The sequence below is a fragment of the Dufourea novaeangliae genome, unplaced genomic scaffold (genome assembly GCF_001272555.1).
Source record: "Dufourea novaeangliae isolate 0120121106 unplaced genomic scaffold, ASM127255v1 scaffold124, whole genome shotgun sequence".
Lineage (NCBI taxonomy): Eukaryota > Metazoa > Arthropoda > Insecta > Hymenoptera > Halictidae > Dufourea > Dufourea novaeangliae.
In genome coordinates, this window is record NW_015374010.1 from 304,473 (window position 1) to 330,785 (window position 26,313).

Genomic DNA, 26,313 nt, shown 5'->3' on the forward strand with positions numbered 1-26,313 from the left:
GTTGAATGTGCAAGGTGCTTTCAACGAGGTGGGTCATGGGGTGAGGGGTTGAAGATTTGGTGGAATGAATATACTTGCGTTTAGCTGCAAGACAAGTTTTTCCTTAGCAAAAATGTTATCCGAGGATTTCTTAACGAGATATTAACGAAAAACCCCGACCAATCAGCGCGAGTCTGCCGGCTGATTTCCCGCGGTAACGTTGGCTACCAATCGCGTCGCTTAGAAAGTTAATTACTACATCGTTAAAAATATTCCTACCAGTTGAACGCGTATTTTATGAAGCGTACAGCAACCTGTTCCGATTAATACCCGTATACCTTATTCTGATTAATACCCTACACCTCCGAACAAATTCCCCGCAATCGACCACTCAAAGCGAACTACAGAATCGACCCTATGCACTTTCGAACGCATTTCCATTGTGCGGGAGACTAATTATACGGGTTAGCGTGAATACAAATTGCAAGCCGATCGAATCGATTGATTCGCGATACACCCTTGTGCAGCCTGGTGAGCGCGATACATGTACACTCGCGCGCGCACCCTCGTTTTTCCATTCTGCTAAAACCGACCGTGGACGGCGGGGGCAGGCGAAGGGTGTGCGCCCTACGTATCCAAGGGTTGCGCGCACACGGTTTCATTAATGGAAAAGTGGCATTTCGGGCTTTAAGTGCATATTCCCGTTCACGCAACCGGCCGCGCGCAGCTTCTTTTCGGTGGTATACACTGCGAAACAGATCGTTGTAACACGGCGCGCGGCATCGATACCGCTGGAATTTGAAAACACGGCACAATGAGATATGTTTCTTTCTTTTTTTTTTCTCGCGCTCTCTCTCTCCCAATCTTATAATGGCGATTCTCGGTTCGCCCCGGTAACGATTCCGTGGCTGGTGCCGCGATACGGTGGAAGCGAGTGCACCAACAGCTTTAATGGGTCAGCTTTTAAGAAAGTTTTTTGATACGAAGGAGATTTTATGGACGAGTGTGCACGAGAAGTCGCGGGTATTATAAAGTTGACACGAGGGATGCCGCGGGGATGTGTATACAGGGTGTCCCATCTAAGATCGAACACCTGAAAATGTACCTTTGTGATTTCTAATGACACAAAGAATTTTTCGAATGTTGTTTGAATTGTTTCAGAAGAGGCGTATCGTAAGTGAATCATTTTTGATTTTTGAAAGTTTTTTTCGGTCGTCAATATTTTTTTGCCCGACAGCATGTACTTTTTTGTTCCATTGTGTATAATGGCACGTGTTCAGGTGCGTTCAAACATATCTGACTTGAGTTTGAGGTGAACTTGAACATTGAAAAAATAATATTCAATGTGTGTTTGAAATATTTCTCGTATTGTGTATCCCCCTTATGTGGGGACTCTCTTTTTCCTTTCACAATTTTTTATGTTCTTGTCAAAAAATAGCACTTGGTACATTGTGTGAAAGGAAAATTAAGAATTTAGGAAAAGTATGAAAGCAAAATCATCTATGTTTATCTAGTTTGTCAGAAAAGGTTGTTTCGGGTACTCCGATTGCACAATAACCGTGAACATTTTGGTTAAAAATAAAGAAGATATTTAGGTGTTCGGTTTTACGTTGGACACCCTGTATATATAGTTGTGAAATATCTGAACCGGTAACTGTGGGAGGAGGGGGGCTGGCTTGTCGAAACTGCCTCCAAGTGGCAGAAACTTTATTTCTGCTACGGGGCGATTGCTTGTTAGTGTTCCCCGGACTGACGGCAATACGCTGTTTATTCTTCGTTTAATCGTTTCCGTGATGGTAGCCGTCATCGTATTCTTTGTTACAAAGGCAAGAAGCGTTTAGTCGAAAGAGGTAAACGATAATGACGATTCTTCTGTCGTACCTACATTTTTCTTATCTATGTTTCCCATTTTACTTACGTCACACTAGCAACTTAACAACTAAATTCGAAAGAAGTATGTATCGAGGATCATAGCTAATACTCCTAATTACGAACAAAAAATGATATAGTTCAATTCCGCTAAATAAATCCCGCAGAATCAGAGTTTCAAGAACATTTTCCCTGTTTTCATTTCACCATGATCCTTCATTCGGTTAACTTTCCCAATTTAACGAATTCACCGCTGAAACTGAAGCACCCACATGCGCGTAACAAGTAATTATCCCCGGAATAGATGTTTGTTCTTTTTAATCTGCTGATCGCTGCCGTTTGTTAACACTTGCTGGGTCGCGATTATCCCCGTTGCGAGAACATACTGCGCGCCCGCCCACGCGTTACAAGGAAACTTTTCCTCGACGGGTTACAACAGCGGCACCGATGATTTCCGAGCGAACCAGTTAGATTTTCCGTCGGAAACACCGACCGAAGTTTCGCCATTACGGAATTAACTTAAACAGAGAAAGTTGTGGGCATGCCTTTTTTAATTTTTTTTTATTTTTCGTACGGACGAAATTCACGAAAACGCCGCGGAAAAATAATTTTTTTCGACGGCCAGCTACCGTCGTATAAATTCATCAGGAAAAATTCTAGTCGTATCAGGCTCATAGGGTTGAGAGGGAATAGAAATTAAAACATAGTAGAATTTTCACCTGGCCAGAATGAAGAGTTCACGCAGTATCGCGAACGCGCATGGATACATTCAATGGCGTTAAACAATACGTGGAAATAAGTTGATTCGATTTTCTATTAACTGATTCGGTTACATCGAACGGCCATTAATACTGTAGCCCGCTAACCCAGTTTCCTACACCTCCCCGTTAATGACGTTTTATTTAAACACGATTTCGCCCGGCCGGCTACTAAAAGGAAAACCGCATTTGCGTTTCGGTAGGGAACAATCGATCAAAATACAGAATCGACGGGGGGTGTTGATTGATTATTTTCTCTTTATTAACCCGGCCCGTGTTAATTGATCAATGATATGCCCTGCTAAATACGGTATGTACAATGCAATCGATATGTCACGAACTTTTGGTACGAATTCCTCCGATACGAGTTCTCCATTGTACGGGCTTCGTTTCTAGAGATAGGAATGATGGCTGGGGATCAAATTGCAATCGTATGAGCTGTGAAATTTCAGCAGTAGTTACTAGTAATTATACTGACAGTAATTAACAATTTGTATGTTCAACCGTTTGAATACCGCACAGATCCAATTGAACTAGCAACATAAATAGTTAAACAACAGTTGTGAACGGTTAAATACACGTAGTTTTACAAATTCCTAACTATAGAAACCTTAACTGTTACCTAATCAATCACGGAATTGTAACTGCTACTATAAACAGTATTACTCGCGACAAAACGATAGAAGCGCAATCGGGTCATTTGTTTTAACATACTCTTCTGTATAAATACCAAGTAGATCGAAAAGCAGTGGTTAGACTAAATTCCAGATCGATCATAACGGATCGAATTCACAGCGATTTACGTTCGATCGAACTTATACTTTCCGTTTCATGAATTTCATCCCATCTGCTACTGTATTTTATATAACAAATTACTAGAAAAATCGAGAGCTGTTTACCGATTTTCCCATTTTTAAAGCGCCATTAGATTCCGTGGGTTTAATTCAAAGAGGGAGGAAGGTCGAGTGAAATTATTTGACTTTCATCCGCAGACGCCCAACGTCTGCTAACACGGACACGCGAGACCGAGTATTAATTTTGTTATTACTGCAGCTACAACACACGGATGATACAATCATAACATGCTCATTCCCGGAGCTTTCTCAACCGCGCCGGGGGATATTACACAGTCCCTTGAAATAACTGTAATTTCGGTTTGAAACTGCTGCCCGAGGTTCGAGCCGGGTCGTTAATGAAGAAAATTATCGTACTGACAAATACCGATTACCGGTCCCGGGCCGGCGATAAATATCTGCCCGTCGTTCGCGAAAGAATATCCGAACTTCACGTCAAACATGACTATTCATTACAAATAACACGGGAGTACTTAAGAGGGATACACGCAGCATCCAGTAATTTCTTCGTTAAATGTTTCGCCGAAAGAGTTATGTAAAACCGTACGGGCACCCGAAGCAGAGTCTATTAAGTGAATTTCATTATGCTATTACACCTGTAATTTCCTTTGATTATTTGTGGACACGTACGATGTGAAAGTTTCCTTCATTCTTCGTTGTGCGTCTTACAACATTCTATGTTGTACTTCCGGTTCGATATAATTAATTCCTTTATTCTCATCTACGATTCGTTACAAATTTTGTGAAAAATAAAATGGATGAATTTAAATATAGAAATGTTGTAATTATACCGCTTTTGTTCTCGAGATTCTAAATCTCCAAGATATTTTCCCAATTCAACGGTATATTGTAATTATCGTGATATTATATGTAACTAAAGTAAGATTGTTATTTATAGAGGGTGTTTCGTTTATCTTGGACTCTTTAATGTCTTCGTTACTTTTACAAACACGAACAATTTTGCAACTATAAAGTTATGTGGATCAAAATAACACATATTGCGATTCATGACTTTTCTTTCATGGTCATTTGAAGGTGATAATTTGTAGGTCATTGATTTCACCTTATGCGGTACAGTGTGTGTTATAAAAAATAGATGTTAATATGCAAAAAAATATCCATGACTTTGAATACTCGGAAAAAATAATCTTGAGGGACAAAAGTCATGAATCACAATATTCATCATTTTAAACCAACCAATTCTGTCCTGGTAAAATTATCGAAACGTTTAGGCAATCCATGATAAATGAAACACCATGTATATACAATAATCTTACCTTAGTTACACATGCTATCTATATTAGACTTTGGTTCTCTTGGACCAATTATCTAAATGGCTTTGTCCTCCCTTCGGTTCGGATAATCGTTATTCTGCTGTATCAAAAATATTCAAAAATACTCGATAGCAATTGTCAAGTAAACAAACACAGGCGCGTCGAATAATTCGCGTGGCTGGCGATCGGAAAAATCATCTCAAGGTGTCCCCAGAACCAGATTCGTGTTCGAGTCTCGAACGATCCCGTCGGATCTCCGACCGGAAAATCGAAATCGAGCGGAATCCGTAACGGAACGGTTTGAAGTGAGACGAGAGAGACGAGGACCGTAGCCCGGGACAAAATCGGTCCGGGGAATTAATTTCTTCTTCAATAACAGTTTTGCGCCTCGCTGCGCACCGACGCCACTTTCGTGGCCGCGGGGCGATGCTTCCCAGACCGTGTTACAACCGCCGACCGGAAGTGGCCGCCGGAGGGAGAAGAAACGGGGGAAGGAAGACACGGAAAAATTTCGCGGGATTCGATCAAATTGACCGTTGAATGGCCAGAGGCAGCAAACAAAAAGAAGGAAAAGAAAAAAAGAATGAACTGGGCCGCGCAGGTGTCGCGGATTCAATCCCGCAGTTATCTCATCGCCACGACTCTAATTCCTTTTTTCTCCTTTTCCGTGTTTCATCCCTAACGATCTGGAACGGTACAATAAATTTTTGCCCAAGATCCTTTGGTAAGTGTTCCGTTTTTTCTTCTTCGACGCGGCCTGGAGTGATTCTTCCAGTCCACTTTACTGTCATCGTCAAGATCAACTTCCTTCGTTTCTTTCGAGCGTGATGTCAGAATGCTTCGAGCGGACATATTCGAGCCACTGATTGGGTGTACAACGTGAAGCTTGAAACGTCATCGGACCGTTTGAAAGTGACCTTCAATTCGAATACACCACGACATGAAACTCTGCTTGAACTTAGCACATTTAAGACTCACCACCAGTAACAATGTCAGATATTTGAACATGTTTGAATAGTTCCATACCAACCATCAGTGACAACTATATTTCGCCTGGGAAAGATGGGTCGGGTGCGGGTGCGTTGAGAGACAGACAGAGAGACAGCGAGACCCAGGATATCTGGACGTGTAATCGACATCCAACCGATGGCGCTTCTTAGGCCGTTTCAATTAACCGGAATCGTGTAATCCGGCTCCACGCGGCTCTCCGCGAGTATACACATCGGCCCGACCAGTGCGAGGGAACCCGTGTGTTCTGCCAGGAATGCGAATAGCAGGGGCGTGTCGACGATTTGCGAGGAAGGATCGAGAGGTAAGTAAGCAGGGTGAGGTGGGGTGAGAAGGTAGGACGCGGCGACCAGGCTCGAAAAGCGGTGCAGCCCGGCGAAACAACGCCCGGACAAACAAATTGCGCGCGTTCGAACGAAGAGGAACAACACAGAGAGCGGAAAGAGGGAAAGGAATTAACGAAACGAAGAAAGACCGATATCCCCGAGACCTGGAGGTGGAGGAACTTAAGGGGGGGGGGGGGGAAAAGAAAGACAGACGAGAGAACACGAAGGAAGAAGATTCTCCAGGCTGGTGGGTAGGTACCTATAGCGGCTCCGGTAATGAAGGTGTTATTAAATAGATTGAGATTAATTGCGTGATTAGTGCTTTATGTGTAATTGGATAGCGAACCAAGGGGGGACCAAGGAGGCGGAATTAAATTGGCGTTCGTGTGTACGTGTTTATATCCTGCGTCTCTCTGGACGCACCACCTCCTGGCACCGGGGGCGCGCTGTACAGGGCGCGCCAGCGACTATCCAGTATTTTTAAACGGTCCAAGTCGATTAAATTTCGAAAAAAGAATCCGTCCAGTTCTTCGAACGAAATTCAGTATCTCATTTCTGGTCTTTAATGAGAGATTAATTGGGGATAATCGTTAGAGACCCAGCGCGTTTCTGCTCCACCAGCCACCTCTGTGTGACTCCGTGGGGGCTCCCGTAGACGGTCGGGATGACTTCGACCGCGATTAAATCTATAATTAACCGAGTGTAAATTACCAGCGGACGACTCGACGGGAATCTGAACGATATTAAGGAGATTTTAATACCGCTCAAGGCTTATTAGAATCGACGACGATGGTACGCGCGTGCGTCGCCAAGGGTTTCGATGAAACTGAGGCATATGGCCCAGATTAGTCACTGGGACGATAGGGAAATGTAACGAGAAAGTAGACGCAAAGAGTACACAGGATACGAAACGGGAAGACGTTAAATAACAACTGACCTTTTGTCGAGTGCGATAAAGAGCTCCGAGAATGGGCCAGTGAGGAAGAGGGAGAAGGCGTGAATCGAGGGAAGGGGACTGAGAAGAGTGAAGACGCGGGAAGAAGAGGTCGAGGAAAGATTGAAAGATGAAGGGAACCCACGAGGAACGGGTTAGTAGTTTATCGAATTAAGGCAATTAGCGGTACAACCATTCTCCCTGCCGTGCCACTTAACCGACTATCTCCGCGGACACTCGAAAGCTTTTCGGTTTCCAGCCAGCCAAGATAACCGGGACGTTTTAAGGCACCGTTCACACGTCCGTTTATTATAGGCGTCCGCGGGCCGTGTTAGATACCGCCGCGCGCCGCCGATTCATTGGCGGTCGGACCCACCTTACGTTCGACGTCAATGGGAAGTTGTGGGGGCTATCTTTTTCCTGAATGGACCGTGTTTCGCGTTTACTACGTTCACGGAACGATGTCCCTTTTCTTTAAGTAACAGCGGCTGTGGAGGAGTTTTAGATTGAATCCGAGGACTGCTCGAAGTACCATATTTCAATTTTTTCTTTTTTTACTTTCTTATTCCTGCGGGTACTGACGTGGAATTCAGTACGTTATAAGTAACGTTAGAAGTAAAACAACTTGAGTTTATTGCGACACTTTCCTAGTAGTTTCGATTGTTTTACAGGATAGCAAGGATAACATTTTCATTTAACCACTTGCCTCAGAAATTTGTTTACGATTGCGATCTCCAGAATTACTTCGTTGTGAATAATTTTCTGGACACGAAAGGAACTCTGTACCTGTTGCTAGTGCATATTCGCTGGAAGAGTTAAATGTTAATACCAGGAAAATAGTGTTTCGCTTTGAGTTGAAGAAAATGTTAAGTCTATAATAGTTTGACATCGTCACCACGAGCAACGAAGTTAACCACATGGCAAGGGGTTAACTTCGATGGAGATCCATAGTGTGTGATAATGAAGAAAGTTAGACGTTTTAGAGCCTATTTATGTGTTCAGCGACTTTCCAATGGAGAATTCGTGGATAAATACGTTTAACGATACTAATTGTAAGATGAAAGCACACGAATGGTGCCCACGTTAATAAATATCGTCAACCGGTTGCTCCACAGTTCCACGCTCGTGCGTGAAACGAAAAATTTTAATTAAATAATCACGCGGAACACTTCGTGTAATACAAAATTTGTCCGTCGACGCTTGAACGTTTCCCGTCACGAGTGTTCTGCAGAACTTGCGATTAATTATATTCCTAAGTTAATGAAGAGTTCTGACCCAGTGGTAAATTCGAATGTAATCAAAGTAGAACTTTAAAACAATCCTTGACCCGGGACCAAAAACGTCGGGTAATAAATGTACGTTTTTTTTTTTTTTTTTTTTTTTTTTAAATACTCCATCTACACTTTACGCGGCGCGTTAATTTAACAATCCTCGTATGTTATTCAAACGAAATCATTCTTTTGCATTTCAAAGAATACATTACATTTATTTTTCGTTTCTTCCCTCCTGGCTATTGAAACCTTGTGCCATTGTTTCAAAGAATTATTTAATTCACCGCCATAGTTATACATTTCACTAACATTATCAAATGAGAAGAAAAATAAAAATTAATGGAATGGTCGTTCGATCTAACCAGATCTAGCCCAAATGTCGGTACTATAAATAGTCAATTAATTTACCGATTAATGGTCCTATATTTTCATATCATAACTAGACTGAGGATTCTCATGCAAAATATCATTTTATGCAGTGATTCATAAAGGCAGGAATAAAAACAGAAAATCTTTCTTCTCTCATGTATTTCAATGAGATAGAAATAAGATATAAAATTTACTAAATTTCATCGTATTTTTGCCCTTTACAATATTTCACAAATTTCTGCGTGTTATACATGCATAAAATCCGCAATTTAATCATAATACAATACAAATGACCGACAAGAATTTGGAGATCGATATGAAAATTCCAACGACGATCGGGTTATCCTATCGAAATTAAGTATTTAGTCTGCGAATCACTCGGATATTCGCTATGCACGATGTTACCATGTTTTTTGTTAATAATTTCGAGAAAACATCCAACTGTTTTTCTTTAAATTTTATAAAATGTAACTGCAGTTATCACAGAAGAAGTGTACAACGGATGCAAAGCAGGTGCACATTCGGTAGTGGTCATTCGGAATCTTTTGTTACAACTAACGAAAAACGTTGAAAGGTATCGGTCCCAGCAAAAGGTTAAAGACCGCGGAGAAATTCACCGGCAAGCGCGGAGTCGCGACAACGACAAACGAGTGTTCTCGATTACGTTACAGCCGCGCATCGACCGGAATGTAATTAACATCGGCGGAAACGAAAGGAAGCTGCGAAAGAGGGCGGCCCCGTTCAACAGAACTAATCGCTTCGTTCCCATTCTTACGTTCGGAGGCGAACGGGCGCCCCGGTTAATGGAGTCGAAAACAATTCGGTAAATAAAGAGCGTCAGCCCGGCGGGTATCGTGTTAACGCTCGTGGCCCTTCTCGTGTTACAAATCGCTCGGCGGCGTCGTAAACGGCCTATAAAAATTTGCCACGGTTATCCTCGTCTATTGCAAAAACGGCCGCAGCAGACAAAACGATTCGCCCCTCGTATCTCGTAACGATTGTCCTGGCAATCGAGAAGATTTTCGAACAAGGAAAACCTCGATGATCCATAGTATTTTTCTTTTCAATTAGAATTCTATAATGTTACACATACAGGGTGAATCAATGGGAATTACTGTCTAAAATAACTCATTATCTATTGGTTTTAACAAAAAACGTTTTAATTAATTATATAGCATTTTAAGGGATGGATGTAATTTGATTTTTTTTATATCCTTTTTTTTAGATATCAAGGTGACCTTGAAACAACCCAAGGTCACTTTGATGTTTCAAAAAATTAAGATATAAAAAGATCCGTCCAATACGTGCCTTAAAATGCTACATAACTCATTGAAACGTTTTCTGATACAATCAATAGATAATGACTTACTTTAGATATTAGTTCTTATTGACTCACTCTGTATATTAATAGAATTATAAAATTTATATTATAAAAGTTGAATGACTACAGTTTCTGGAAATATTTTTTTTCTATAGTCCTAGAGCTCTTGCTCAGAGACGTGATTATAGGGAGATTCGAACAAGATTTGCGATTTTTAACAGGTAAATAGCCAGGAATGGGTGAAAGAAGCATTAAAAGCTTACACTGGAAGAAATAATAAAATATTATCTTATAAAGTTAAGTTCAATATATAGCTATGGAGATCACTTGCATTTGTTGTACCAATTTTGCAGAATACTATTAATTGACAATTCTGATCGCATATTTATGAGAGGTTGTCTCTGTGCCTGGATGTCGCTCCCTTTTGGTTAACTTTAACTGTAATACACGTCTTTCGCGGTCGGAATTTCTAACAAAAAGCATAATTTTCTAACCGCATTAATGTCTTCGATACCTACCTGGCCAGACAGGTACCTATTCAAGTTGTAATAAGTTACCGTACCTGTCGGGAAAAGTTTCGACTTCATCGCGAATATCATGTAATTACATAGAAAATTACGGGAAAAACGGTAACAAGCTGCTAACGGAAGGCACTTCCGTTTCCTCTGTCTGATTATGTTGGATTCATTCCCAATACGACATTCCTCAGAGTTCCGCATAAATCTTAGCAAATCCACACCATCCTTTCCCACGCGAGGGAAATAAATTAACCCTTGAATATATATACGTATATATATATATGTAATAAGAAAAGACAGTTCTAAGTGTTGCAGAACGTTTCGAAACCAAACTTCAACCCTGAACACTATTCTACAAACACATAACATTAAAGAAAGCAAGACCAGAAAAATGATAAATTATTGAAATGTATATTTCAACAGACCCTAAATCTGAGGCCTAAGAGTTCCTATATTTTACAATTGTTTGTACTCGACTGTTCAATATCAACGCCAACGACAATCAAATGGTAGATAATCCTTTATCGTTCGTTAATTGTCTTGTGAAAATTTAATTACAGTTTCGGAATGATGCTTGTACGAAAGAAAAGCTAAACGTATCTACACATACGTGTCAGTATCTCTCAATATGTTACTTTAAATATAAAGTAATAAAAGTAGCCCTAACTGTATCATTTTTATGGAACATCACAATTTCTCTATACAGACTAAATGTCCTAATAATTATGACCAACAATGTATAAATAGATTATCTGTAAATCTAGTAACTAGAAATATTAACCCAATGAAGTCAAATTATTATTTCTCCGAAACAATGTCTACAACTGATGAAAAACAAGTGAATATTCCAAATAGTAGTGCCAAAAATGGCAGATGAATCACGTAGGGTATACTGCTACTATAATACGGTCACCAGTGGGTTAAACTCGCTGATAGCATAGAATATTCTAAACCGCCCGGAATCATGCATTCTCTCTAATCGACCAGAAATACACCCATAGGGGTTCACAAACCTTCGAAAACACAGTATGATGCTACAACAAAAAAGACTGAAAGAAAAAAGAAAAAGAAAAAGAAGAAGAGTATTCAGTCCCCGGAGAATGGAGGATCCAGCCGTGACGATGAAGCGGCTGTTCGTAGGGAAAACTTTCCTTTCTGTTCAAATCTGGCCGTGTCCAGCCAGCATCGGAATCTCGTTTTGATGGTACACGTTGTCCCATCGCGAGGCTTCAAACCCTCCCCAACCACCGACGCGACGTCGGCTCTCTCTCGCTGGGATAAAGTTAGGGCTCAAGCCAGTGAAATGCGAGTTTAAAATGTTACCGGACGGACGTGCACGCCGAATCCCAGGCAGCCCCTAATACTCTGCTTGGCCAAGCAACTTTATTCGAATTTACGCGGAAAATTAAAAGAGAATTTCCGGCGGCACGCCAGGCCGGGCCAGTACCGGGACGAAAACGTGCGCGAAATGCGAAAATCGGCAAGGTCGCTCCCTTTGTCGGCCGGAGCCGTGAAAGTCCGCCGGACTTTTCGCCATCCGGATTTTCGATTTTGCCTAACTTCGTCGGCTGGACTGCGGCCCTCCTTCATCCCCTAACGGTTTTTAGGGTACATCGTACAGTTGGCTGCGAGGACGATGGTCGGGGATCATTGCAGCGAGATATCGCTTCAAGAGATAGTTGTTCCTCGGAATCCTTGTCCGTTCGTGACGTCCCGAATCGGGTTTTACGGTGGAAATCAGAAGTTAGTTCTGGTAGCTTTGCAACGTGTACGTTGATAGAAATTGTATAGTAGTGGAATAGGTGTGTCATCATGATTATTATGTCGAGTAAAATTTTCCCGACGCAAGAACCAACCCTGAAAGTTCTCTGACTCCAATCCAGGTCTTGATACTGAGATCTAGAGGGCCTTAAGCTTGGATTTGGGTTCTGAGGCCCGTGAAACCTTGGGCTTCAGTCCTGGAGTCCAAGTACTTCGAATTTGGGTTTTTAGTTTGGGGGTCTAGAGATTGAGTTCTTGGGTCCAAGTGCTTCGAATTTGGATTTTCAGTTTGGGGGTCTAGAGATTGAGTCTTTGGGCCCAGAGGGCCTTAATCTTGGGTCCCTTGATCATTTTGATTTTCGGTGGGCCACGAATTAAGATTCATAGATCCGGGGGATTTCAGGTTTGGATTCTTGGTGTCCAGACGTCCTTTAGACTAGGTCTAAGATGTCTAGATTCAGATTTCTTGAGTTTGGGTCTCCTAACCTTGCGTTCGTCTAATTAGTGTTTATCGACTCCAGATTAGTCCAATTCTCTTCTTTGCAATCCAACTTAACCTACTTCAAACATTTCGGTCCTCGATCCAAGTAATTCCTAAGCTTAAACGTTAATCTACCAATTTCACTAAAATGCGTCCGTAGCTTCTTTTGCAACGATAAAAGACAACCATGCCCTTCGTTAAAAAAGTTTTAAGTCCGGCACATCCTGGTATCCAGTTCATCCGCGCGCAAAACATTCCCGGTGCATAAATTCAGTTTCAGAACGAAAGTTGCGCTGTCCTACATTGTACGTCGAGACGAGGGCTCAAATTGTAGCCACAGTTCTTTCGAAAAACCGAAGCTATCCCCCGAAAACGAAATGAGTTTCGTCACTTTATATACAATTTTTCTATCTCCGATCAAACGGAGGAATACGACTCGGCCCGAATCGCGTAACTCGTCCATACCGTTCAGAGCCGTATTCGTTTCCCAAACGAGAGTCTCGGCCCGTTCAAGCAAAAGTTTATAAAATTCTCCGCTCCCCTCCACCGCGGGGGAATATCGTTCCATAAAACTTTTACACTGTTTTACGCAATTTCATTACAGGGTCTCCAGTATTTTTTCGCGCGATAGAATATTAAAACTACCTAGCATTTTCCATGCTCGGTGCGCAGACATTTTCCACTCGTACGAAATACGATTGCGAGAAAGTTCGGCGGGGAACGACGGTGCCCGGCCGATATTAAGCTAATTCCTTAAAAAAAAAGAGAAAAAAAGAACTTTACCTTTCCTCCGACTTGTAGAGCCCCCACCCCTGTTTGTTTTCCTTTTCCTACGCGGTCTAAACTCTAGATCGAGTAATCAGAATAAATAAAAAAAGATACGACGCAGAGGCTTTTTACAGGCGTTTTACCTTCCACGAAATTTCATACAAGAATATTGGAACGATAACATTAAATTCTCCCTCCCGTGACGCAGCAGTTACATAAACCCACGGAACGTGGCAAACATGACGAAGTGGCCGACGTCGAGCTCTTCGAATACGCTTGACGAAAGAGTAGAGGATGGGGTATGAAAAAAACGAAACAAAGAAAAAAAAAAAGGGAAATCTCTCGTTCGCCCGTTACAACCCGGGCATTTTTAATCACGCGTTTCGCGAACTAACTCCGCGCGCCTCCGCGATGGAATGCCTTTCTTCCGTCGAATGTTTCGTCGGCGCAGAACCGTTTTCTTGATACACTCGCTCTTGTTCCCGCCGTTGGATTCCAGTCGCGCCGGCGCGTTAATGAAAATTGCGATTAATTATAATTTCTCGCAATGCACCGTGGGGGTGCACCCCCTCCTTAGCGTACCAGGATTGTAATTAATTGAAGAAGAAAGAAAGGCAAGGCTTCTGTATTTTTTCCAGTTCCCGTCAAACAATGCGTTACATTTCCGTGGCGTTGGGCGTTTATATCGCGACGCGAGAGTACTCACGGGGCCGAAGAAAGCGAACATTTTCTCGCCCCGAAGTTTCTCTCTCATGGAAATTTTAGGCTACCGTGCTCGTGGATGAAACAGACGTATAGAGAGAGAGAGGCAGAGAGAATGGTCGGACTTTTAAATATAACGCTCGGCTCGGCCGTTCCGTTGTAACGTAATTAAGAAATATTCCCAGTTCTCGCATACGAATTTCGTGTAAAGAGTTTCGTTGCTCCACGTCGGTATTCCTGTCCCCCCGTCGATCCAGAAAGAAAATTAGTCGATTTTCTTTTATTCCCCCGAATCTGGGGGAACGTGGAAACGCACGGATAACAGAGCTTCGAGATCGTAATTTTCGAGAGCTGTATGTGTACCGATAGATCGAGCTTTCAAGGAGTCCGCCGTACGGTTTATGAGCTCCTCATGCGGCAATAAAATGCGTATCGCGAGTCGTAAAAGTGATTGCGCACCGCCGCTTGATTTCTGATTTCAAGCGATTGGTTGGTACTATTTCTGGAGGGCCATTATGGAAATGTCACCGATGGGTTCGAGGGCCGATTGAAGCTTTCGATTGATGGACTGTTCGAAAGGTGCTCGAGGATCATCCGGTGGAATGACTTTTTGCCGGTGGATGGGTTGCTTCGGGCGACGCTTTAAGAGCTTTATACGCCTATTTAACCGTGCATTTATTATCTCGAAGAGGGACAATAAAATTCCTCCGTTACACGTTCATTCACCGCGTGGAAAATAAAGTTCCAAAGGTGTTTCCAATGACCTTTGACATTGATCGAAATATAAATATTCCCGAGTGGACTTGTAGGGATTTTTCTATTTAATATTATAAACTATCTATGCACGGTGATCCAGTTCGGTTGTGTCGTTGGGTTATAGGTATTTCTGTGTTCTATTACAAGAGCTCATCAAAACGCTCATTTCGCGTTTGAATTCAAGCCAGAAAATGTCACCTCGTAAATCTTCCACTCTGTTTTAGAATTCTGAACGGTCCGTTAATTCGCCGAACTATTTTGTCGCGTAATGTACAGCCGAGTGTTTCAATGTTGTCGCGTAACGTTTAATAAATTAGGAATATCACGTGAACTACCGGCTGGTGAATTCGGTAGACTGAAATTCGAGAAGCGACCAGATCGGATATGATGTATCCACTTAAGTCTTGGTAAACCACTCCTATTTTATACAAAAAGGAATACTTGTAAATACACAATACCTCTGATACTTCCAACACGTTCATAAATGGACTCTTTGAATCGCTGAATAATATACTCAATCACCTACAAAGTTTCCTAATCATCTTCATTCATATGATATTCCTAAAAAATCATAACCCTATGCAATCGAAACTCTCAGTAACGTAGACCGTCACGTATAATTAGCCCTCATTTCTCCCTTGTGCCAATTTGACACATTTTTCTCTTAAAAAATGATGTTATTCTGTCACCTGTAAGTAAACACCTCTTCTGGAGAAAAAAAATGATTTCTTCCGATTAGTTAACTACACGTATGATTTTCTAGATGACGTACACTGGACGTAAAGGGTTAAAGAATTAGCAAATTTAACTATTTATTTCCCTATCATTGAGTCAATTTAACACCTAGGGACAAATTAAATTAAGAAACAGGTGGAGGGATCAGGGTCGAACTCGTTGCTTCGAATTAAAAGTCTAGAACCCACGGTTCAAACACCTCAACGAACAAACCATCCCGTTCGCCATTTTTCGTCAAACCAAACCGTTGGCCAACGTATCCAGAAACAGTGCCCTGTTGTAACAGTTCCGAGACGCCTGCCAATCATCGGTGTTACCGAGGTGGTGAAAGAAGACGCTCTCTTTCGTATCGATAACCTCAAAATCGTTTGGCCCCGGTGCTCTTGGGTGGGGTGGCTGGGCGAAAGAACGAGCGGAGAAGCTGAAGGACAAGATAGAACGGAAAAAATAAGAGAGAGAGTGTGAGAGAAAGTGAGAGAGAGAGAGAGAGAGAAACGGAAGGCACCGGGGGATGGAGGGAGGGAAGCCCTTCTCGGCCCTATTAAAAAGCCCGTTTCTGCCTCCGTTTCTGAAAGCCTCTTACGGCACTCGAGGCAACTGCGAAAGCACTTGAAAGCTCCTGAAAAGCCCGACAACACTTCCCTGGTTGAGTGCCGCGTCCCGCCAGGAGGCCGCTGCGACTTCGCACCCTGTCACCGAGACACACCGTTGGACAGAGAGAGAGAGGGAGCTGCTGCGAGCAAACCCTCTATGTGTTGCAATATCGTCCCGCTATCCTATGTATTAAACATCGAGTGTCCATCCCTTTCTAACGGGGTGGCCGCCAGCGAGCCGGCCACCTCTTTCCCACCCCCGTCGAATCACTCTCTCGAACAGACTTCGGCCACGTTGAAGCAACTCTTCGTCGAGAAAAGCCAGCGAGACGTGGCCTGGCGTCGAAGATGGACAAAAGAAGCTTGATGTCTGGAGAGAGACTCTGTTTCTTGTTATGGGGACTTGGATGGATTCGTCGTGGTTCTGTGTGTCTTGGATAATGATGGTAATGGGTGGATCGCGGATTTTAGGCATCGAAAGAACCATATATAACGCTGTTTTAAATCATTGACTTGGAGATATGATTTTTCATAGAGAACGAAAATATTAGGTTGTGATGTATGAAATGTCAGTTTTTTTTACAGTTTATGGGGAACCCACTATTGGAGTTGATTCACTTTGCTGATTTTTTTCGAATGTTTCGATACTTTCATAGTACGTGCAGCAATTTTTATTAGAATGATACATTTCTTGATACTATCTATACCCCGTTCAACGAATCGAGGCAGTAAATATAAATGAAGAGAAGTAATAACCATTTGGGTGGAACAGGGACAGAGAAAATTGCAAGCCAATAGCTAGGTTTGGCATTCAAATATTTTAGTTATCTTTACTCACAAGTCTCGATGAACAGTGACCTAGTAGAGTTCATATTAAAATTAGATTTTGTCATCATTTAAAACTCTGTACTTACTCAGTTATGGATGAAGTGACATTAGTGTCTACGCATCGCTTCATGGATTAATTGTTAGAGGCAAAAAAGGATTAATGAAACCATCGGTAATGAAATAAATGTTCCTCTAATAATACGAATTTGCAAGGAGTATTCACGGTGTGGTAATGGAGAATGTAAGGTCGAGTTTGTACTCGAGCACCGAGGTCTTGAACAATGTGGAAGTTTAATCGCGTTGGGACAAAAGTTGGCATTGGAATGCGCGCAGTCTTCTACCCACTTGGACGTTACGGTTCTGATCTGACGAGCAAAGGATAGATTGAAATTGAAAACATACGAGTTTTACCATTTCCAGAAAATGAAGATACTATTTCTATGCTGAGACGATGTGTACACTGTACGTTTTATCGGGGCACAAGGAAATTTCAAGAGATCAATATTATGAACGTATCGATGGAATATTTTCCAGCTGTGATACACGAAGACTAATACAGGTAGGTTTAGTTTTTGGTATAAGTAATTTCAGGTACAAGTAATTCGTTCAAATGTGATATTAATCCTTTCTACTGAATTACCGTTTACATCCTAAACAATAACCTTCGTCAGAAATTCGACTGATGTTTGATAATAGCCTTGAGTCTAATTTAAATTCCAAACTTTACATACCTACATTATTGTTTCTAAATGTAAACAAACTTTACAAGAGGATACGTAACCGAAAAGTAAAAGTATAAATTTCACTAGTTTCGATTATTTTGAAAATCGCAGCCAATTTAGCTCAAACAAAGATATAATTTGAAATCAGGATCCTCGAGTACAATCAAACCGATCTTAATTCCTGACAGCATAAAAAGAAATGTTTGTGTTCCCCAGTGTAATCACTAATTATGAACTTTGATAGATCTAATCAAATACCCCTGACATTTCGTACTAACGACTTAATATTTCTATCCTTCAAATGGCACTCGGTACGTAGAAACAACAACGCCCAGCACGGACTTCTCGCCAGGAATCCCGACAAAGAGAAAACAACCCCGTGGAGAGTGTGTCTTCCCCGGGAGCTTCTTTGATAGAATAAAGAACACTTATCCCGTCCCGGCACGGCGCCCGGAATCGTAAATCCCGGTTCATCCCCGTCCAAGGAACGCAATCGGACAATGGAATCGGCGATACTAATCCCCGAACGTGTTTACCACCCGTATCGGGGCGAATCTCTGGTGGCTCGATTCGATTCCGCACGGAAAAACGAAGCGTAGAGAGACGGGCGCGCGTTTCCGGTCGCGGCGGTGGGTAAAGGGGTTCGAAATTAGTGGGAGGACGACACACAGAGGTACACTCCTATTCGAGAAGTCTTCGTCGGACCATTTTTCTTCGTGTTGAAAATACTAACGAGAGAACGGTCCGAGGTGGAGATCGCCTCTGCGTACGTAGAGTGCAACGAATACAATGGACGAAAAGAGAGAAAGAGATCGAAAGTCGAAGGACAGAGAACGAATAAAGAAACGAAACGAAGGGGGACAGAAGGTGCTGGTAATCTGCGTGTTGAAGCGTTCTGGGCCCGGAGAGATAACCGGAGAGGGAACATACATAATGCAGTGTTTCTCTTGCGGACGGCCAATCGGTGACGGTCTTAAGCGAAAATGGGCCAATGGCTTCTCGCGCGAGGAGCTTTCCCCTCGTGCCTTATTACAATACATTAGAATATCGCCGTGGTCGCGTCTGACTTCGTGCACGGACGGCAAGAGGGGGGAGATGGCGGTCATGGAACGGCAGAGGAAACGCGGCCAGGGGTGATTTGCGTACCGCGCGGTCGTAGGAAAGTGTCATCTCGCGCCTCGTTGTATATCTAGGCGGTCTATTAAGATCAGGTCAGACATGGGATTCACCATTGGCTCGAACGTTTCACGGGGAAATCGTGCAAGAGTAATGTGAACGCGACTTGGATCGCGTGAATGCTGATACCGTGACGAGCGAACTTCGAATTGGTGTCACTTGATTTTTGCTTTTATTGAGGTCCTCAAACGGTTTCGATTGTTTAGCATGAATTAGGGCATTTGGGTTGTTTTTAAGGATAGAGTTATGAAGACAACATATTTACAAAGAATACAGAGATTAGAATCTTTGAGGAAAGAACGCACAGAAATATGTGCTTCGACGTTGGGTTTCGCTTATCTGTGTTTGGAGATAGTCGAAACCCCAGATTAAGTAGAGAATTAATTAATTTAGGTCCCATTTTAATTTTTTAGATATTGGTATCTGAAATTGTGAGTTTGCATAAACTTCCGCAGCCGGAATATAGATGGACCGAGTTCAAACGTTCGAAAGTTTCCAATCGTCGCGATGAACGACGCCGCGTAAAACACACTAGAAGAGTGTACACGGTTGTTTCCTTGAAAACAGGGCTCGTATGCATGACTCTGCTCTGGCCGGTCAACAACTCGCAAGGCTAAATGAAACAATTCCTGGAATTCTTCGTCACTTCTCCCTCTGGACAGGGGTGGGGGGACGGCCAAGGGCCGAGGGTTGGTTAATTTCTGGACACACCGAGGGGGCGGCCAGTGTTTGAATGGGTGGCAGCCCCGCTTAATCTGGCGCAGTTTAGACAATTTAGCGCGGTTACCCGGTTAGCGTCAAACATAACCTCGCCACTCTGGGCCCGGGTGTAAAGAATGGCGCCCCCCACCCCCGCCGTCCCTGTAATGCCGGGAAGTCCACGCGCGGGGAGTTACCTAGCGAAGAGAAGAACAGGGAAGCAGGGGGCTTCGAGGTGGACGTCTACGAGGGAGAAGGATAGATGAGAGAGCACGGGCTGCTGCTCGCACAGGGAGGCTATGTGCTTACCAGTTACCGAAGCAGAAGGAAGAGTAGAAGGGGTTGGTCCGCGCCGGAATAACCCGGCTCTTTAATTTAAAGCCGCCGGACAGTAATTAAAATAACCACCCCCGGACACATACTCCTTGAAGCGGTGCCCAACTCGCTCAAGACCCTCCTGACAATGATGCTTCTTTTTCGGCTGGATGGATCTGTAGACAGAAGAAATTGTAATTAAGGGGACTGTGGTCGATGATCGTGCGTGTTTATACGAAATTTAGGTCGTGGATGTTTGTGTAAATAGCCTGCGGATTTTTATGGAAAATTGAGTTTCACGAAGTGATTCACCAAGGCAACAATAAAAGTTGAAACTTCTTTCTTCACTTGGGTACCTTGTTCGAGTATGAATAAAAATAATCGAAAACTCGTTATGTCAGATGAAACTGTTGTCTTTTGTTGTGTTTCATGGAGCTCTGTAAAGTATACATGGATAGAATCCGCTGGTTATTTAATAGGTATTTATATCACAGTGTAATTCTTAAAAACAGACGCATTGAATGGAAAGTTCAATGGTTTCGTTTGTCAGAAAATAGAATAAAGCCTGTGTTAATATTTATTAGCTGGTTTTACCTAGATATATCTGTACTGTGGTCTTATGTGAACTTCAGGTTATTCAAAAAAATATCAACGTTTTATTAATTTATGCTACCGTTCATGTACAGTATTGTTTATAATTAAATAATATGTAACATTTACGGATGGTATTATCGCGAATGAAAATGTGTTAGTGTACAATAATTAAGAGACTATACAATAATTAAAAGTTCTAAATCAGACCACGTATAACAGTTCAACCTGATATTTATAATTCCTTGAAATATGAATGTTAAAACATAAAAAAACGCACAAAACTTCCGTCACTATTCTTTAAACAACCTTGTACAATGGTGCAAGTGGAATACATAATTCTTTTTTTATCTTTACTTTCGTATAACCGATCGCATCCCATTTACACATTTCCATATCTATACAGTCCAAGTATGATTGATATTTATTTAAAACAAGCCGATGTGCTCGTTCCTTAATTACCTTATTTCCATAAAACGCGTAACGAAATACTTTCAGAACACAATGCATTACAAAAGAGACATGTCAACTAAACAATTCCAAAAAAGGAAACTTCCAAAAAAACACCAAAGAAATTTCAAAGAAGATTCACTGAAATTCGCGAATTATATGAGGTGTATGCCCTATTATTAACTCAATTATTACCTCATAATCGTCATTATCTTTCAATTTAAATAAACAAGAAATCTATGAAAAGAGAATCACGAATCAATTTGTACATCTAATATACTCACGGAATAAGCAATAAACCTTATAATTATATTAATAATACGTCCGTGAGTCGTGCACGTCTTTCTGATCACTCGTTACCGATAAAACACACGCGTTTCTCTTGCACAACAATCATTACGCAAACTATATTACAGAACTATCTGCTAACGAATCTTTCGCGTTCAATTAAAACCGACGACCCCGGCGGTTCAACGGAGTCGTTAACAAAAACACGAGCGGGTAAACGTGTTCCTTCTCCTTCCGGGGGCGCTGAATTCTATCGACTGTATACTTCCCTTTCCCTCGCTCGTTCCCGAGGTATTGAAAACACCAGTGCACCGTCCGATAATCAGGCGGTTTCGCGTAATTTTGCAATGTATTTCGCCTTAAATGATATGTGTTTTCTTAATGAGCGTGTTATATTATATCTTCGCCGTCGGTAGAACCGGGCGGTTTGCTGGCAATTCAGGCTGGTCGCGACCTCGTTGAGCACCGCGTTTCTGTTCACGGTCTTTCTCGTTCGCGACCGCGAGACGAGGTCAGGATACACGCGCGTGTGGATTGAAAATCTGATTTAATTCATCGTGTTCCCCCTTTCTCCCTTTCTCAGCACCGACCCGTGTAATTTTCTTCTTCTTCGAGGGGAAAGAAAAAGAAACGAAACGGGAAAACAGAAATTACTACGGGGACCGTGTAGCGAAAGGATCGGGTTTATTAAAGACCGTGTCGTTAATAAAACCACGCAATTAACAGTCATAATCATTGTCTTGACGATTTCCACTAACGATTCGACCTGTATCGAGTATACATGTCGATTCATCGTGCAGTCGTGTCGTCGTTGAGTACTTTCAGTAATCGCAGGCATAATCATCCTGTGTCTGATCATTTTCGCTAATGTCTTGGCCTATATTTGAACGTAGCTTTTCGAACCAGTTTTTTAGAAGATTTGTTGGAATAAACTATCAACGTTCATAAAGGCTTTTAACACTTATATGGCTTGTCGAGCGCTGCAATCGTTGTGCGCCTTGTCGCACATCTTTGTTGTGTTTTAAGTTAGACTAGCTACCATCTTTTGTATTGAATCAAGCGTGCTCGTTCCACTGTGTATTGCTCTCTTTGGGAATACCTTTTTTGTTTTCTATCAATAAATACTGTTGTAACAAGATTCATGTGGCGATTCGAGTAATCCAGGAATTGTTTGTACCCGAACTGATCCAGTTCGTTGGTCACTGAACGTTTCAGAGAATTAATTTTAATGTGTAATTTGAATGACCACAGGATACTTATAAAATATAAATTTAATAGTGAACAGCTGCCTTCTAATTTATATAGCTGGTGACTCGTAATTGAATGGATGCGCCACAACCATTAACCTGGAATATCAAGTTACTATGTTGCCATACAGCTTCCACCCATTTTTCTTCGTTTATACTTTCGAATGATATGGGTCGAAATTGACTCCACCGTCGGGTAATTAGATGTTTACGACAGGCGAGTCGCGTGACACATTGATTCTTGAATATTTTATGCAACGCTTATCGCGTCGAGGGATCGCGAATCATCATCCACCACGGAACAACAGCCTTGAAGTAAATTTAATCCTTAGATGCGCACGAGATACAGGCTGATGGAAAGATCGATATCAAATTGCGGGTAATAACGGAAATAAAAATGGTGTTATGTGGGTATGGGCGTTTAAGGGATAATGGCCGGGCGCACCGGGTATAATATCGTTTAATAATTTACTTAACCAGGAGTATCCTGTAAGCCCTGGGCTCGTTTCATCGCCGCGGCGAGTGTCACGATTTGAAGGTAAACTTTCACTTTTTGATGAATGGCACACCACTGTACAGGATATTCAACGATATTGTTATTGATCATGTATAATGACATTCCCGTGTAATTGGGTTGAGAAAAGGATTGTGCAGCTTGGTGGAGCAATTGCGTATAACTTCGAGAGCTCGATACAATGTATCTATGAAAGTACGAAATATTTGGTCATGAAGTATGAAACTTGACAAATCATCAGAACGGAAAGTTCGACATTTATTATCATTTGAAATTTCCGTATTAGGTTAGGTTAGTTTAAATCGTTCTTCACAAGTCTTATTTGTTTGGTAAAATATCTTTGTTAGGTTCATTGGTTGACCAAATTGTGACCCAAATATGAATTACCAAATATGACCCAAATTTGTAATCTCAACGATACATTTTGTGAATGATCCGCATTGGCTCATTTGCCTCAATCTGGCCAAGTGAAGATGTTACGGTACATTTGTCAAGTTTCATACATAATGACCCAATACTTGTTACCTTAAAATACAAGAAAAGTGTTATGTAAACGTACGACTTAACACTTATCGAATATATTGTAAACGTTACAGGGCACTGCAACAATTGCTAAAATTCTGAAATAATAATTAACAACACGATAAACTGGATGTGAAATACGCCATCATAATTCAATAAATAAAATTGCAAAACGAAGATGATATTATCTCATCTATTTCTCTCGGAGGAAGTAATAATTCTGTAATAAAATTTCCACCCTACCAGTTAAGGGTCCAAGGATAACAACAAAGTCACGAGACCAACGAGACGCATCCTTTAACGGATCAAAGGCTCGGTTTAAATAAAAATTTCTCAAGTATCCTCGAGCCGTTGTATCGCCGGAACGTATCGGCCGCCTCCGTCACGTTTAGAGTGCAATCGTGGCTGGAAAGCGTCGATATAACGTAGGCACTCAGCCCTCCCGCCCCGGTGGTGGTGTGGTCGAGTTCCGATATACCAGGTGTTACGATAAATTTAAACGATATTTTATTCAGGCGGAGCCGATCGCTAGTTTTCAATTTGCCGGCTCGTATATATTTCGCGAAGGTCGGCGCCAGGGGGTGGTAGGGGTGACTGCTGGCCCTGGAGATGCAATTTCTTGGGGTGGTCCGTTCGTCTGGACCCTCGGCCGGGTCATCCTCTCTCTCTGACTCTCTATCCGCTCCTTGCTAGCCTTGATGAAAAAATAATAATCCCGGGGGAACGGTCAGTTATGGGGAATGAAATCATCCCGACGCCCCGTTCGTGCCTTGCCCTATCGAACCTGTGTATACTCCTTGTCATTCGCCATCCACCCCCCCCCCCCCCCCCCCCCCCCCCCCCGAATCATTATCTTTTCGTTCGGCTTAGATTCCCCGGCTGGAGACAACAAAAAAACGAATAATTCTGATGTTTACGCGACGAGGTAGGGTAATTCGATCGATCCGGGTTAACGTTAGAATTGAACGAAGTGTATACCTTTGATGGTAGATCCCTTGTGGATATGTCCGAATGATTCTACGTGGAAAGAAATTCGACACGATGTTCTACGATGTGGAGGGACTCCGGAAGCTTTCGGAAGAAACCTCTCGTGTAATTTATCATTTTCTTGAATGGCTGTCGTGTTAATGCGGACGGAGGCTTGACCGTTCGCTCTGTATTAGTGTTACGGGGGAGTCCAAGTTCTCGGGGCTTATCGGCTTGTTTTATCGTCCTAAGTTCGGAAGACAGAGGGTAGATGTCCTATCTGGATACTTTTAGCAAGTGTGTACATTAAGGTCGATTCTCGTCGTAACCGTTTAACTACTCCGTTGTCCCTGTTTTTTTTTTCGATTCTTTGCGCAGAACCGGAGTATAGTTAGGGGAGTCACCCTGAGAGTGTTGAGCAGATTTTGTTTTATTTATAAGTAGAGTAGCATAGGGGCTGTTACACATAATAATTAGAGCTATCACGACGTTTGTACATAGCACTGCTCACAGAAACGCTATCCTTTATCTCACAGATATCATTTGACAAAAAAAATGGTTCGCTAAATATCGAATCACCTCAAGATCAAAGAGATGTTCTGTCATTTAAAACTCGACCGATACACTTCGTTCGAGGAACTAAGTGATGCATTTTGTCACGTTCTAGCGAACCAAGGCGCTATTTACCGGTGTTCCCGTGACGTCGCCGGAAGAGGATATCGGACAGGGATGAAAGACGACTACGTGGAAAAGGTGGAGCGAAATTCGCGCGCATCTACTATGCATTAGACGCTCATTACTGGGACTCGATTAACGCAAACGTTTCGGTGTAATTCTTGGAGACACAATTGCTTAATCTACACTTAAGCGCGCGCACGCGCGAATGAAACGAGTTACTGCAATAAGCGCAATTCCCTCAGGAGTAATTCCATTATGAACTGCCGAAGAAAGGGAAACGCGTTTTCCTCCACCATTCCCCCCACCTACACTGGCCCATCAAGTTTCTTAATATCGGGAGACTGCACAGCGAAACGAGACGAAATTGTCCCATATTTCAATGAAGCTGGAACTCCAATTGACCTTAAATTGCGAACATTCATTCGCAATTTGGTTAACACCCCCCCCCCCCCCCCCCGCCTGGAGAGCAGCCGAGCAATCAGGCCGATGCAACGCTTCCGAACGGAACGTATTATCCGTTCGCGTGCAGTTTTACGAAACGTAAAAAAGAAGAGCCTCCCTCGCTCCCTGTCCCGAAGCAACGTCACCAGGCACGCTCTTAATCAGAACGATCCTCGATTGTCGAAGACCTCCGCCCAGGGACATACATTGTGTCAGATTTCGTGACAAGGAGGAACATGAAAAACACCGTGGTTGCAATTACCAGGGTGTCGATCGAGCAGCGGGGTACGATCAGATGTGAATGCGTACGTCGACCATGGAGATGTGGGGCGTGGGATGCAGGTATTTAAGCCGACAAGTGTGTGCAAAACAAAAGGGGGGGGGAGGTTGTAGCATAAACGTGGAAGACGTCCGAGGCCAGGTGGAGGAGAGACTCGGTGTAGATGTTTGGCTTCTACTGAAATTAAAAATATCGATTCCCATTCGCACGCCGGGCTTCATAGAAGCTCAATTCGTTTCTCTCCTGCAAGACAATACCTATTCTTCCCGCGGACAGTAAGAGGTACAAATTGCAGTTGCAACCCCCCCCCCCCCCCCCC

The 26,313-nt window shown here is 42.6% G+C and overlaps 1 long non-coding RNA gene across 1 annotated transcript in view; it reads right to left on the minus strand.

Moving 5' to 3' along the window:
- LOC107188478 overlaps positions 1-20,178 on the minus strand; it is an 85,653-nt gene extending 65,475 nt beyond the window's left edge. Inside the window, exon 1 of the long non-coding RNA XR_001516220.1 lies at positions 20,012-20,178. This is a non-coding gene — a long non-coding RNA (uncharacterized LOC107188478). The remainder of the gene's footprint in view (positions 1-20,011) is intronic.
- Between the last annotated feature and the right edge of the window lie 6,135 nt (positions 20,179-26,313).